We start from the raw sequence: 13,666 nt of genomic DNA, 5'->3' as shown, positions 1-13,666 counted from the left end.
ACATAGTACTATTATCAGATAGATAAAATAAACCAAGAAAAGTACTTTAACTCAACTGGTACAGGTAGTGACTTCCTATTTTCCTGTTCTGGTTATCCGATGGGGTCATAGTCTTGTGACAACAAGTAATGTAATATATCAGTAGTCAGTCCTACTAGGGTGGGCACAGGTCTATCTACAAATGCACAAAAACCTTCTCAGCTTGCTTCATACTCAGGGATCATTAGCAAGTGGTAGATAAAAAGGAATTTTATAATAGACATTGGAGTACTTTTTTTCTGATCATATCCAGCATAATTTTTCATACATTTGAAAAAAACCTGTTAATGAATATGAAGCTGTGAAACTTAGATTTTCACACTGTTGCTCATCACTTCATATCTGGAGCATTATATCAGTTAATAGTGTGCTAGTATTTGAAATGTTTAATGAAAGCCCTACTAGCGACATGGGCAATAAAGCTTTTTTGTATATTTTAAACATAGACCTATTCCCAGTGAGCAAAACTCCATATCAGCTGACTTCACTTCCTTCAGATGGGGTCATAAGTGTCCATAACCCTGTTTTTTAACAAAAGTACTCTCAAGACCTGTTTCATATTGGTAGTCTTCTAAGAGAAACAATATTTATTGCTTCCCAAATTCTTGCTATCCATAATTTCAGAATCTAGCTTTGACACTATGTTCCCAGGTTATAATGTGTATCTGTTCCACAAAATGCCTGTTGCAATTCAGCTGAAATTTCAAGGATGAAATCTGAAAAAAAAGAAAAAAAGAAAAATATATGAATATCTTTTATTTCAGAGAACCTCCCATGGTTGCACTACAATTATCTGTGCCTGAAGGATTATCTGTTTCCTACTTATTTACCTTATGAATAAACTACAGTAAACTTATGAACAAGAAAGGCCCCAAAATAAGAAGACTTGTGCAATGGCAACTGTTCAACAAGCCCTCTTAATATTGGTAGTGATTTAATTGTGAATTTTCTGAATCCCAGAAAATTTTTAAAGATTGGGCCAAAAGAGGAAGCTGTTACTGGCAGTGTGGGTAACTGTAGGAGCTTCACTAGGACATTATATAACCAAAGAAACAGTAGATGAAACGTTAATCAAATGAAAAAAGTTCCAGAAAACTCTGACAGCAAAGCATGAGCTCTGGAAACACTAACATAAAGTTTGCTATAAATCTCATACAGAAATGCAGATAAAAGCCCAAGAGTGTCAGATGAAACAGCATGCACAAACTGAGATTTCTACTGTTTTTTATTTTCCTTAAAGCTAAACAGCTTAGTCAGATTCTCGTATTTATATGTTTCCTACAGGGACCCTGGGTAAACAGCCCTCACTGGACTAGTCCTATGTTCTGCTTCACTCTCTCTCTTTTGAGTATCCTCAGTTGCCACTGCAGGAGGTGCTCAGTATTTCACAGGACTGAGCCTGAAAAGCTCCATATATTTGGTTCTGGTTGAACTCCAGCCACTCTTTTTATTACTTTTTTTTTTTTTTTTTTAAATAGAAATAGTATTGATGCCTGCTCTGCAAAATGAAAAAACACCACCACCACCAAAACCCAAAAAACCCAAACCACACCGAAATCAAAACCCCCAAAAAAGCATCCCACCATTGCTTTGTCTCATTCTGTGTCTGATTTCTTCTGGAGAGAAGCTGTTGCATTCAGTGAGTGTGTGGCCAGGCCATTTGTCTGAAGGCCAGTTTTTGTTCTGGGTTGGCAGTGTAGTATTTTTCTAAGCTCCCCCCCCCAACCCCTGCTATCACTGCAGCTGCACCTGGCAAGAGGAAGCAACCCACAGTCTAAAAAGCTCATCAGAACAATAATGTCTGCTTCTCTCTTGACAGGTTAATTAATTGCATGCCATTATATTTTGTGTGTGGTTTTGGACTGTTTTGATACTTTTCTTTCAAGCGTGTTTCCCAGCAGGGTTTGGAAATGCTGATGCATTGTCTGCCTGTCTGTCACTTCAGACGGCACTTGGTGCAGAAAGAAGAGATGGAAAGGAAAAGAAAGAGGGAAAGAGAGTATGTTTGGGTGCTACAGTTAGAAAATGTTACCCACTAGGAACTGCGATAAAATCATGGTTACGGATGCCTGGAGAAGAAAAATGTCATGAAATTTTGGAGGTTTGAAGTCTGTTGTGTAGCCCTTTGGAAGGCAAGGAAAGGTGGACTCCACGTCAGTCTAAAGCTGTATTTAGGGGCATGCATTGACTCCTTAGACAATTTAACATATTTTTCACCTCACATGTGAGAGTTTTAACCCCCAGCTGCTGGATCTTTTGGTGGGAAACCTCTTTTGTGGGAGAGAGGCAGGAGAGAGCAGAAATTATATTTTCACTTGAAGAGACTGGAGTTCCTAATAAAAATTTAGTGAAGAGTTTTTCTGTGAATAGCTGCAACTTTTCACCTCTTGGATTGCATTATTTTCGAAATTAAAATAACATCATGCAAATTGTGTGCTAGAACTAAGAGAACTGACCAGATATTATTATTTTTCAAACTGGAACATTTCCAGAGGTTGTATAACACCCTTTTATATCCTCCCAGCCAGAAATATATTGAGACTTACAGAATGAAGAAGTTTGACAGTTTTCAGTGTTCTTGGAAGATCGACTGCCACGGAAAGTTTTAAAAGACACAAGAGCCATATCCATGTATTAAGACTAACTTTGATAAACAGGGTAACATAACAACATTCACATTCAGCATAAAGGAAAATAGTAATGGAAATGTGTTCTTTGTATGGAAGTGTATAGGTTTGGAGGGCCTCTGTCACATGGCCTGAGATGGGAGCTTTGTTTCCACACAAGAATTTGGCGATTCAAGTGCTATGCACTGTGCCGTCCTTACAAATGCTCTCAGTAATACAGAAATGTTTTGCAGTTCCTAACGAGTGTTATCGGTCGCTGCTTTTGTGGACTGCTGTATGTGGTATCAGTGCCGATAGCGTGCCCTCAATCAAGGGTTCAACTTCACATGAACGCAACAGGCACAGCTGGGCATATTTGGACCAAGAAGTAAAAACAAAGCAAAGCACAACAGACTTACCCAAAAATCCTGACTTGTAACTGGATTCACTGTATAGGAATTTTTCATTGCATCGAGGAATAACAGAAAATTGAGAGGTCTGAAGGTCTGGAAAGCAACCATCCTCCTTGAAGCATGTGAGAGACAGGTTATTTCTGTCTGAACTTCAATGATTTTCACCTCCGTTGTATATAAGGAAGCTAGAAATAGTCCTCTATTTTTGGCACTGGGATGTCTGGGTCAGCATTGTGGCCTTGGAGCTGCCTGCCCTTGACATGGTGAAACGACATTGAGCTCAGGATCAGGAAGCACTGGAGACACCTGGAATCCAAAATTCTAGCCCATGCAGTACAGAGGGTATCACAGATCATTCTGGAGCACTTGAGCTGGTTGGATGAAAAATATCCTGTACAGGTGAGTTTCTTTATTATTAATTTTAATTTAGCAAGTAGCATCTCTTTTCATTGGTTTCCTCTAGGGAAGAGGGTGAGTGGATTTGCAGACAGTAGTCACTGCTGCTGTTGTGAAATAAGATTACTGTAGTTTCTTGTAATGCTCAAAATCCCCTTTGTACCAACATTATTGTGTTTGTTGAGTGGACATGTTGCTCCGAACCTTGGTACCTCATATGAGTCCTGCAGCATGCTCATCTGACTCCAGTCACTTCCTGTCTCTCCTTAGGGACCAAATTCATAATTGCACTAAGACACATGCACCAGAGGTGCCTGTTATAAAACTGCAAGTCAAACACGATAACGTATAAGCAATCTGTATTTTAACTGGAAATATCATATATTATAAGCACAGCACATATGGTAAACTTAGCAGACATGGTAAACCCTGCTCATGAATTATATTTTTCTGAGCTCGTGAGGGCAAAGGAAATACCTGACTGGCTGGGATAACATTTATATGATAGCCTATCCTTTACTAAATGAAGAAGCAGCCTTTTATTTCTAAAATGGAGGAGAAAGAAGACCTCTTTCTGCCATGTCCTGCTGAGTTTGCTTCTCTTTCCATCAGTCTTCCACATTTGTCAGATCCAGTCTCTTAATGTGTCTCTTGCTCTTCCTTGGCAAAGTAATCCTGCATGCTGCAAGGGATAACTTTATATTGGACTATTTTAGTGAACATCATCTTCCCCGGTAGCTTCAGTCCAACAAATTGAAGTCCCTTCAAAAAAACCATATCAACCTTATTTGAATAAAGACTGATATTTTAATGCAGTTATTATAATTCTTAGGGGACAGAGAGTCTTAATCGCTAAGAATTGTTGGTGAGTAACAGTGTTTTTGTTACAAATTAGGAGCTGTAAGGAACACAGTTGCCACAAACATCCTGCTAATTTTTTCATTTTGTTCTCCATTTCCCCAGGAGTTACCAGGGAGAATTTCATTAGACACCAGGGAAGTGGTCTTTCATTCAAACCCTGAAGAAGCAAATCATCTGGAAAATTCGTGATGAAATGGCTTATCTTCATATTCTACGTCTCGAACTGGAGAATAGTTAGACAAAAGCAAGTAGATGAACTGATGAAAAAGAGCTGAAGAAACAAGCTGGAAATGAAGGCTGAGCCTGCCACCTGACTTCTCTGCTTGTATAGTTAAATAAAGTTGTTTTTATTGGCATGCATCATATTGTCAAGATGTTGTATGACTGCCAGTGATGCGTAAACAAATAGAACTTCTTACCTTTTAAATCAGGACTTCAAAGCCCTAAATAAAAAACACAGAGTTCCCCAAAGCCCAGTTTGTTACTTCATAAACATCACCAGTGACTGACCTCTGCTAGTATGTCACATGCATATTTCAGCAGTGACAACACTTGTAAATCCATGTACAAGCAACTTGCTCCTTATTTAAGAAACATACACAGACGGGCATAACCAAGTCTTGAAAGGCATATGCCAGCACTAAATATCCCATGCAGACTTTAACCAGGAAATAGAAACTGCCAAACGTGCCTCTGTGCAGCATTGTGTGCCACTCCTTTTGCAAATTATATTCACAAACAGTCTCTAATGAGTATAGTCTGGCTGGTAGTGGCAGCGGTGGCAATTCATTCCCCCAGAGTTCCCACTCTGTGTGTAATCAGCAGCAAGATCTCAAGTCATGTCAAAGACCCGCTTTACTGCATGATTTCCTGACTCTAATCTTCACCACAGAAACTGCCTCTGTAGAATTGTATTCCCTTAATGAAAAGTTTCCACTGCATGCTACAACCATTGCCTTTCAATGTTGTGAGGATTGTTGTAAAGATAACAAGCCAAACTGTAATCAATGCATGGTTATTTTCCTTCAGATAGCTCAAAATCCTAGTTGCACGGAGCAAGAGCTGCCCCAACCAACTCAATGGTGTATTGACTCTGACATGTAAATGATAATTAAAGTACACTGGTGGCTGCTTTCCTGCAGATGAATTTTAGCCATCCAAGACATCCAAATGTTTATCACAGGTTTATATTTCTTCCCACACCCCTTTGTGTGGAGAATTTAATCAAAAAGATCCCGGAATGGGTCCACTGTGTGTATTCTGCTAATGATTTTTCAAAAGTAAGCTATTAATGTAAGTTAAAAAATTGATAAACAGGTTTTAGAATCACAAGGAAAAGGATACAGGAATTTATTTTCTGAATAACTATTATACCTCTGAAAGAGACGTAGTTGTTCTACAAAACAAAAGTGCAGCAGACAGACAGCAGATTTACCCAGCAAGTTAGGAAGGCTGCTTCTGCTTCTGAAGCCTGCTGGTTTGGGGTGGATGTTCTTGTCCATCTCAGCACCTCATTCTGAAGATCTATGTGCTATGGGGAACTGACAGATTATACACAGGAATTCATTCCTTGTTTCTCCTAAGGTCACAAGGCAAAACCAATATGGTTCCCCTGTGCTGCTCACAAGCTCCCTCTCATCAGTAACAAGCTCTTGGATAATGGAATCTTCAGCAGGAAGATGGTCTGTGCACATTAGCACTGGTATTTGTCGTTGTGCTAATTAGTCCTTCCCTGAGTATAAGGATTAGTGTCAGTCCCTAGGGCAAACTGGTGATAAAGCTCTAAGAAAATGTTTAAGCTAAATAAAGTTGGCAATGCAAATGCTTTTAAATAATAGGAATACATTTGAAACGGTTGCTATATGTGGCTTCAATGCTAATGCTTACAATGGTGATAGCTTAGAACATAATCTATGTATTAAATAAATGTGTAAATTGGATTTGGAAATATTCATGGGGACAGAGGGCTGGAGGAGCCTCTTGGGTCTTTCAGTCCAATTCTGCATTATCACAGGCCCAGTGTCATATAATCCCTCTCATAAACTTGTGTAATCTTTTTCATATGCTTGAACATGCTTCTCCCAGAATCTAGTGAAAGGACTTGCACTATCTTTCATCTCAGTTCAAGTGTCTGCTTTGAACAGGGCAGGAATGAAATCTGAATGTCACAGATGTCTGAGTATCCTAATAACTATCGTACTGGTGGATTTTCTTTTTCTTAAGTTCCCTTTCTCAGTCCAATTGAACTGTCACTTCTGCAGCCCTGGAGACAGGGGTAAATTTAATTTTAATGTATTAGAGCTGCAAGCAAGCTATGTATAGTTTTTTACCTATCTTTAGGAAAACCTTCAACAAGATTCTGGGCAACTAGTTGACCAATATGATTTTTTTGCACCATGAAGCCAAAAGATGGATCTGAAAAAGCAATATGTATGTATGAACTAGTCTTGTCTGGGATGATGCGTTCAGTTCCTGAGAGTTCGGATAAGCTTAGCTGACTACTGTTTCAATGAATAATTCACTGTCTCTAAATTTAGCTTTGATCTATGTGATTGTGTTGTGAGCTTGAAATGTACTCACATACATCATGCATAGGAGCTCTAACAGCCTTGTCCTTCCCCCTCTCATAAAAACTCCTTTCTAACCTCCAACTGTTCTCCAGGTGCATCACTCTTGCAGCTGTACCAGGGTGTTAGGGTTCACAGTTCATCAGTTTAGATATCTCTTTTTTTTTTTTTTTTTTTTTTTTTTTTTTTTTTTTTTTTAATCTTAAAAGGCTTTTCAGAGACTCCTGTGAAATCATGGAGAAATGCAGAAAGGAACAAGTTGTTGACAGAAGGGGAAAAAAATTTCTACTCCCTAGAGGCTTTTCACTTCAGAACCAGGGAGTTTGAGACTGCCAAGTCTTGCATTGTGTGCTGTATCATGAGTTGATTAAACCAGTCCTGTTGTTGGCTACCCTGCTAGTGCAAATGGCAGAGAAGATTTGTCTACTAGATTGCAACTGTGACAGTTATGGTAATAAACCATAGGATGAATTTTCTGGGTTCATAATTTGCCTTTATTAAATCTAGGTTACTCCACAAAACCTGCTGTGCTGGAAGCTCATCATTAAGACTATCACACCAAGAAAATAAGATTTAGACAATGCCATAGTCTAGGTAGTATATTACTTGTGGTTTTGTTTTTCTGTAACTAATTCACAATGATGAAACAAGAGTAACAGTTAATATCAACTATATTATATTACTGTGGGGTAGGTATGAAAAATTAAACTAATGCTGCTTAATTAGGGTAAGGAAGAAAGAGCTTCCAGTCAAAAGAAACCCAGTAGTCAGCTCTTTAAAGGCTCTACATACACTTTGAAATACCTTGGAAATGGCTGTGTCCCTTCAATTTTTAAGAAGTAGTTTGGCAATTTCTATTCCAGCACTTGCAGTAGAAGTCTTGTTCTGTTGTACAGGAAAGACATAAGCCCAGAAAACTTGTAAATAATTCCAGTATGTTTTGATTAGTTTGTGAATGACAAAGACCATGTTATATGGTTTGGTTATAAGTTTCCTCTGGTGAAAGATAAGATGGGTTCTATTAGAAATCTTAATGGATGCCAAGCCTCAAAATCATAAAGTTTTCTAAATTCGCCCAAGTGTAATTCTAAATTAGGCCATCACACTTAGTTTGAGTGAGAGAAAAAGTAGACATAAATGAGCCTGAGTGCTTAAGCGAGACAGAGATGATAAGGCTGAAAATGTTTCTGTAATTTTAATGGACAGGAGATTTATGTACTAGGCAAATAGAATAATAGAATTTTCATTAATTTGTCTTTTTAAGAATTTCTCTCTTTTCTCTATTTGTCTGCATGGATATGAAAGTCTATTAATAATAAATAGTATTATTCTGAAGATTTTTTTTTTCTAGTTTTGACCCACTGAGCCAAATGAAACCTTTTCATGATAAATCAAGTGCAGAAGGAAAGATACTGCCTGTGTAGTATTTCAAGTCGCCAGGTCCCAGAGCCTAATCTCTGCTGTAATGGTGTGAACAGCATGTAGCCTAGGGAAGGGAAACAAACCATACAGAGAGGCTAATTTGACTCAGCATGTTAATTTGGCATTGGCTAAAATGGATCCTTCAAAATCTGCTTTCTTCAGCCCTCATGAGAACTTCAGTTTCCTTTTGGAAGATACTCTCTAGTAATAAGAAGCCTCTAAATATCTGATACTAGACCCATAATATGGACTGAGAATTCCTGTTTTTCTCACCTTTGCCTTGACTCCAGGAAGAGCTTCCTTTGCATTTTTGCAGCCACTAGAAATATTTTGCCTGTTTCAATGCACAGCTTTGTAGCAATGTTTAATGAATGACTGGCAATGGTTTGCCTATCAGTCTGTGTAACCATGCAGACCTTTCTGATAAATCCAGGTCAAAATGAGCCTTGCTGATTTCTTTTTAAAAATGATTGCTAGAATATAAATGCCAAGTCAGCACAGCTGGCTGTAAAACTTAAAATATTGTTGGGATAGCAACAGCTCAGAAAGATCACAAGTAAAGCAAACTTGATAAATTCACATGGATGGGAAAAGGAAATTTTTGGAGGCAGCATAATTGCTTTTCAGGCAGTTCTGCTGAGTCTTCGGGAGTGAAAAACAGGTGGTAGGATGTATTCTGTGTGTTGGTGTGACATGTTTGACTTGGATGCTCAAGGGGACAACAAAATCAGATTAATTTGCTCAGTTTTGGGCCCCTCACTATGAGAAAGACATTGAGGTGCTGGAGAGAGTTCAGAGAAGGGCAACAAAGCTGGTGGGGGGTCTGGAGCACAAGTCTGATGAGGAGCAGCTGAGGGAACTGGGGCTGTTTAGCCTGGAGAAAAGGAGGCTGAGGGGAGACCTGATCACTGTCTACAACTACCTGAAAGGAGGTTGTAGCATGGAGGGTGTTGGTCTCTTCTCCCAAGTAACAAGTGGTAGGATGAGAGAAAATGGCCTCAAGTTGTGTCAGAGGAGGTTTAGATTGGATATTAGGAAACATTTCTTCGTGGAACGGGTTGTCAGAAATTGGAACAGGCTTCCCAGGGAAGTGGTTGAGCTGTCATCCCTGGAGGTGTTTAAAAGATGCATAGATGTGGCACTTACGGGCATGGATTAATGAAGGACTTGGCAGTGCTAGGTTAACAGTTGGACTCGATAATCTTTTCCAATCTAAATGATTCTATGCTCTCCAGTTGCTTAGCAGAGGCAAAGATTTCCACGCTGAACTGCAGAACATGTGTCTGTATCAGGGTAGGTTTGTAAATCAGTTTTGAATCCTTTGGGATGATATACCTCACCTAAATGCAATTAAAATGCAACATCATTTGTAACTCTAGTTTTCTCTGTGATCTGCTTTAAAATGTAGATATGCCTAAGAATTGTTGAGTCAGACATACATCTGGGTTAAAAAGGTGTCAAACTGCTGATTTACCTGACAGATGAGTTACAGAGACTTAATTGTGGACCTGTGTTTCTGAATATGAAAAGTGGCATTCATAACTTCTTAATTGGTGCTCCAACTGGTAATGAAAGACAATTGCTTTGTAAAACTATAACAAATGGGAAAAGAATGAGCAAGCAAGAAAACATTTGTGCTCCTACAACTACTACTACAGATGGTAGCCATTCTGAGCTGTAGATACTCCCTCACTATAAATCTATGTGTAGTATATTACTTATAGGTTGTTCTTAAACAGTATACCAATAAAAGTGTATTGATATATAGATTTTTCATTTAAATGTGACTGTTTAGAGTTGTAGCAACAGAATGTTAATGGTTAAACTGAGTGTGAAATAATGTTATCATATTACTTACAGGCTGTTCTTAAACAGTATACCAATAAAAGTGTTTTGATATATACATTTTTTTCATTCAAATGTGACTAGAGTTGTAGTAACAGAATGTTAATGGTTAAACTGAGTGTGAAATAATGTCATCATGAAAGAGTACAAATGAGGAGGAACTGTACTGGGAATTTGACAACAGGAGACTTGTCTTTCAGATGAAAACTAAAATACTGGCGAGAATTCTACCAACTGTGTCTTGATGTTACAGAAATTATAATGGATAGAGTTTCTCAGTTGGGATGTTAAAGCTGAGCTGTTAAATCTTTATGTAGGCATTATAAAAAGTGTTTAAAGCTGACCTTATTCCCCAGAAGGAGGATGAGTTACAGATTTTTAGAGACATTGCATCGGTAATTTTTTAATGTCTGACACTTCATGTATCGTGTTCCTATTTTTCCCTTGAAGATTAACTTAAAATATATTTTTTAATCATTGGAGAGTGATAATGTGAGAGATTATGATTTATGAGTGTTGAAGAAAACTGATGGTATATTTGCCTTGAGTTTATATTGCAAGTGCCGGTAGTTTGGTTAGTAGCTACAATGATATTTGATTTCTTACTCAGTATACCCCAACGCAATGCATTCAAAAGGCATTACACTGTAAAAACATATGTGAAGTTTCCTTTTCTTTTTTTTTTTTTTTTCCTATGAAATGATAATTTTCCAAGGGGAGCTTATCGCTAAGGAAGAATAGCAACTTTGAGGAATAGAGTCATGAAGAGACCGATGATCTGTTTGATTATCACAAGAGCTCATTCTGAAATCTCATTACGACTTTAGCAGTCTCTTGGTAGCCAGATGAAATTAAACAGAGGGGAAAAAATCCATCATGTTAAAACCATACATGAGGACAATCTGTCAAATCTAAATTCAGAGATAGCTCTGTTTAAAGCTGGAAGGGGTGTCTAATTCTGTGATTTCATTCCAGTGTTAACTGATACTCATTAAAGTGAAGCATGCTGTGTACTTTACAAGTATAGTTTATTTTTCTGCTTAAGTAACATCCGTAGTCAAGTCATAGTTTCATTGAATGTCCAAATCCCTCAAATTTATTGGAATTTTTATGGGATTTTTTTTTAAGACTTTGGTTTTATATGACTAAACAGCTATAAAACTAGATTAAAAAAATCAGCATTGCAAGTTGTGATGGATTAGAAACAGTATGTGACGTTGGCTTTGTTTCCTGTTTGGCTGAGTCCCACTCCTACAGAACTAGAGAGATTTAGAAAGTAAATGGGTGTTTGAATTCTTGGAAGAATAAGAAAGACTTATGGAGAATATTACAAGGTAAATATGTGGAAGGTTTACAGGAACAAAGACGTTTATCTCCTGAATCTTGAGAGAAAAAAAGTCAATGTCGGATTATAGTGTTTATGTTGGGAATATTTAGTTTTCATATAACCACTTATAACTGTCTTATTCTAAGGAATAGTGTTGATCAATGAGTCTTAGAGTACATATGAATCAAAATTGTAAAATACGGTTTTGTAATAAATATATGTAACTAAATTTTTGCGGTCAACGAGAGTGGATATTTTTAATGCATAGATGAGCTTACTTATGTGGTTAGAGGCTTTTAGTAGGAGGAAGAAACTGAATCAGTTATTTTTTCAAATAATTTGTATCATATTCCGAACCATGGAAAGATGAAGCTTAAACTAACTGATGTGAACACATGTCACTTGAAATGCTTTTTATATCTCCAAAGTATGGAAATTTATTTTTGATTTTTCAAAATGAGTATGATATTAAGAAAAACAAATACTGCTTCCCTTTTAAGTATTTTGCCATCCAACAGAAAAGTTATTCTATTTTGAGGATTCTGCTTAGCACAAATGGTCTGGTGGGAAAGCAAGGAACTCATGACTCTGGAAATTTCTCCTCTCTTGTTTTTGTCAGGAAAAGTTAACAGTTGTTCAGTAAACTCTTATCTTTTGTAATGAAACCAGGATTTTTGTTTCAATAGCAGACAAGCTGTCAAAGCTGTTTTAAGAAATAACACACAATCTCTTTTCTGTCCCCATCTTCCTATTGTTGTATTTTTAGTCTTAATGTGATGTGAGGATTATTTTTTAAATTGTTTTAAATTCCAGCAACATGCATGTATCAAGTTTCATAATGTGCATAGGAAGATATTTATTTTAAGCATCATTGTCATCTTTTTTCTTTAAAGGCACTTCTGTACCTGCATTAGAGAATATTAAATGTTGTATTTCCAAGGGCTTATTAAATATTCAGTAGTTTTCTTTTTCTGTAGTCAAACATGTCAAGGGCAATCCTTCTAAGTCCTGGAATGAAACACAAATGAACTAACTGAACCTTAAAAGTTGCTATTGAATACTCAGGTTAGAAAATATGCGTTATACAGTGAGGGGAGTTGAAGGAGGATGTGTTGAGATCCAACCCCAGAACAAGCTGCATCCAGACAGGATACAGGCTCTTTCTGGGAAAATACTGAAATATTGTGAGAGATTTTATTCAAAACTTAACCATGAAACCAGAAGTAAAGGTAACTTTGACTGCCAGCAATTCACTGTGCATTAGCCTCTTCACTGACAATGACCTGTCCATCTTGGAATACTAAATAATATGTAGAAATAGCCTGTTTTAAGGATGTGGGATGGAAAGAATAAGTATATATTAAATATGGAGTAGTATGAGTCTGAACTTGTTATGAATATGAATAACACACCTGAGAGTGGGGATCAATTTCTATCTCTGCTGCTGTTCAATTTGGGCTGTGTCTAAGCTGATAAGCCTCAGAACAACTGAAGTCAGGCCCTGGCTCCATCCCATGTCTTGGTTTCCATTGGAGAGGGAACTTGGGCAGGCAGGCTAGATGTAACCACAGCATCCTCTGACCAGGTACATTTTCCTACTGTGAAATCCAGACATGGCCTATGAGACTGTTCTCAGGTCATTTGCAGCCATTACTTTTAAAGTGGCTTTAATTTCTTAAGGCATTTAAAGAGCTAAGTACAAGGTAAAACCTGGCATTGGATGCACAGAATTTCTGTTTATCCACAGATTGCTCAATTTGCAGTCCTAGGTTTCATTGTGCTAGGTGCTGTGCAAACTCTGTCCAGAATGCCCTGATCCTAGGCGTTTATAGTTTAAAACAAAATGTGACAACAGACAAAAGGAATGAGTGTCTTTTCCCAAAGTCAGTGATGTATACGCTATTATGTGCATGATGAAAAGCGTACATCTCATTGTTTTACATTGCTATGAATGGAAATTGCAGGATCATCAAGAAAACTGTCACCAGATTAATATTTTTTTCTTGTCTTTGTTCTATCCTCTGAAAGATGATTGCCTTTTGGATAACAGAGTAGGATACTCAGCAGATTTTGGAAATGACTGAATGTCTTTTTCCTTTAGGGATAATAAAGCACCATTGAATGTAGGTGCACAGTTAAAAATCTTGAGCTGCTTTGCCAAGTGCTGAGTGCCAAGTGCACTGTGGCCTT

The 13,666-nt window shown here is 37.6% G+C and overlaps 1 protein-coding gene and 1 long non-coding RNA gene across 19 annotated transcripts in view; both read left to right on the top strand.

The window, feature by feature from the left end:
• Positions 1-13,666, top strand: part of KCNC2 (potassium voltage-gated channel subfamily C member 2) — a 103,646-nt gene that overhangs the window by 77,076 nt on the left and 12,904 nt on the right. The window lies entirely within an intron of this gene.
• Positions 737-12,415, top strand: LOC110364528 (uncharacterized). Its single transcript, XR_002423379.2, has 2 exons — positions 737-3,457; positions 4,418-12,415. It is a non-coding gene; the product is annotated as an uncharacterized LOC110364528 (long non-coding RNA).

Source organism: Columba livia, chromosome 1, assembly GCF_036013475.1.
Source record: "Columba livia isolate bColLiv1 breed racing homer chromosome 1, bColLiv1.pat.W.v2, whole genome shotgun sequence".
NCBI classification, from domain to species: domain Eukaryota; kingdom Metazoa; phylum Chordata; class Aves; order Columbiformes; family Columbidae; genus Columba; species Columba livia.
Note: the sequence above shows the minus strand (reverse complement) of the source record. Positions and strands in the feature narration are given on the sequence as shown.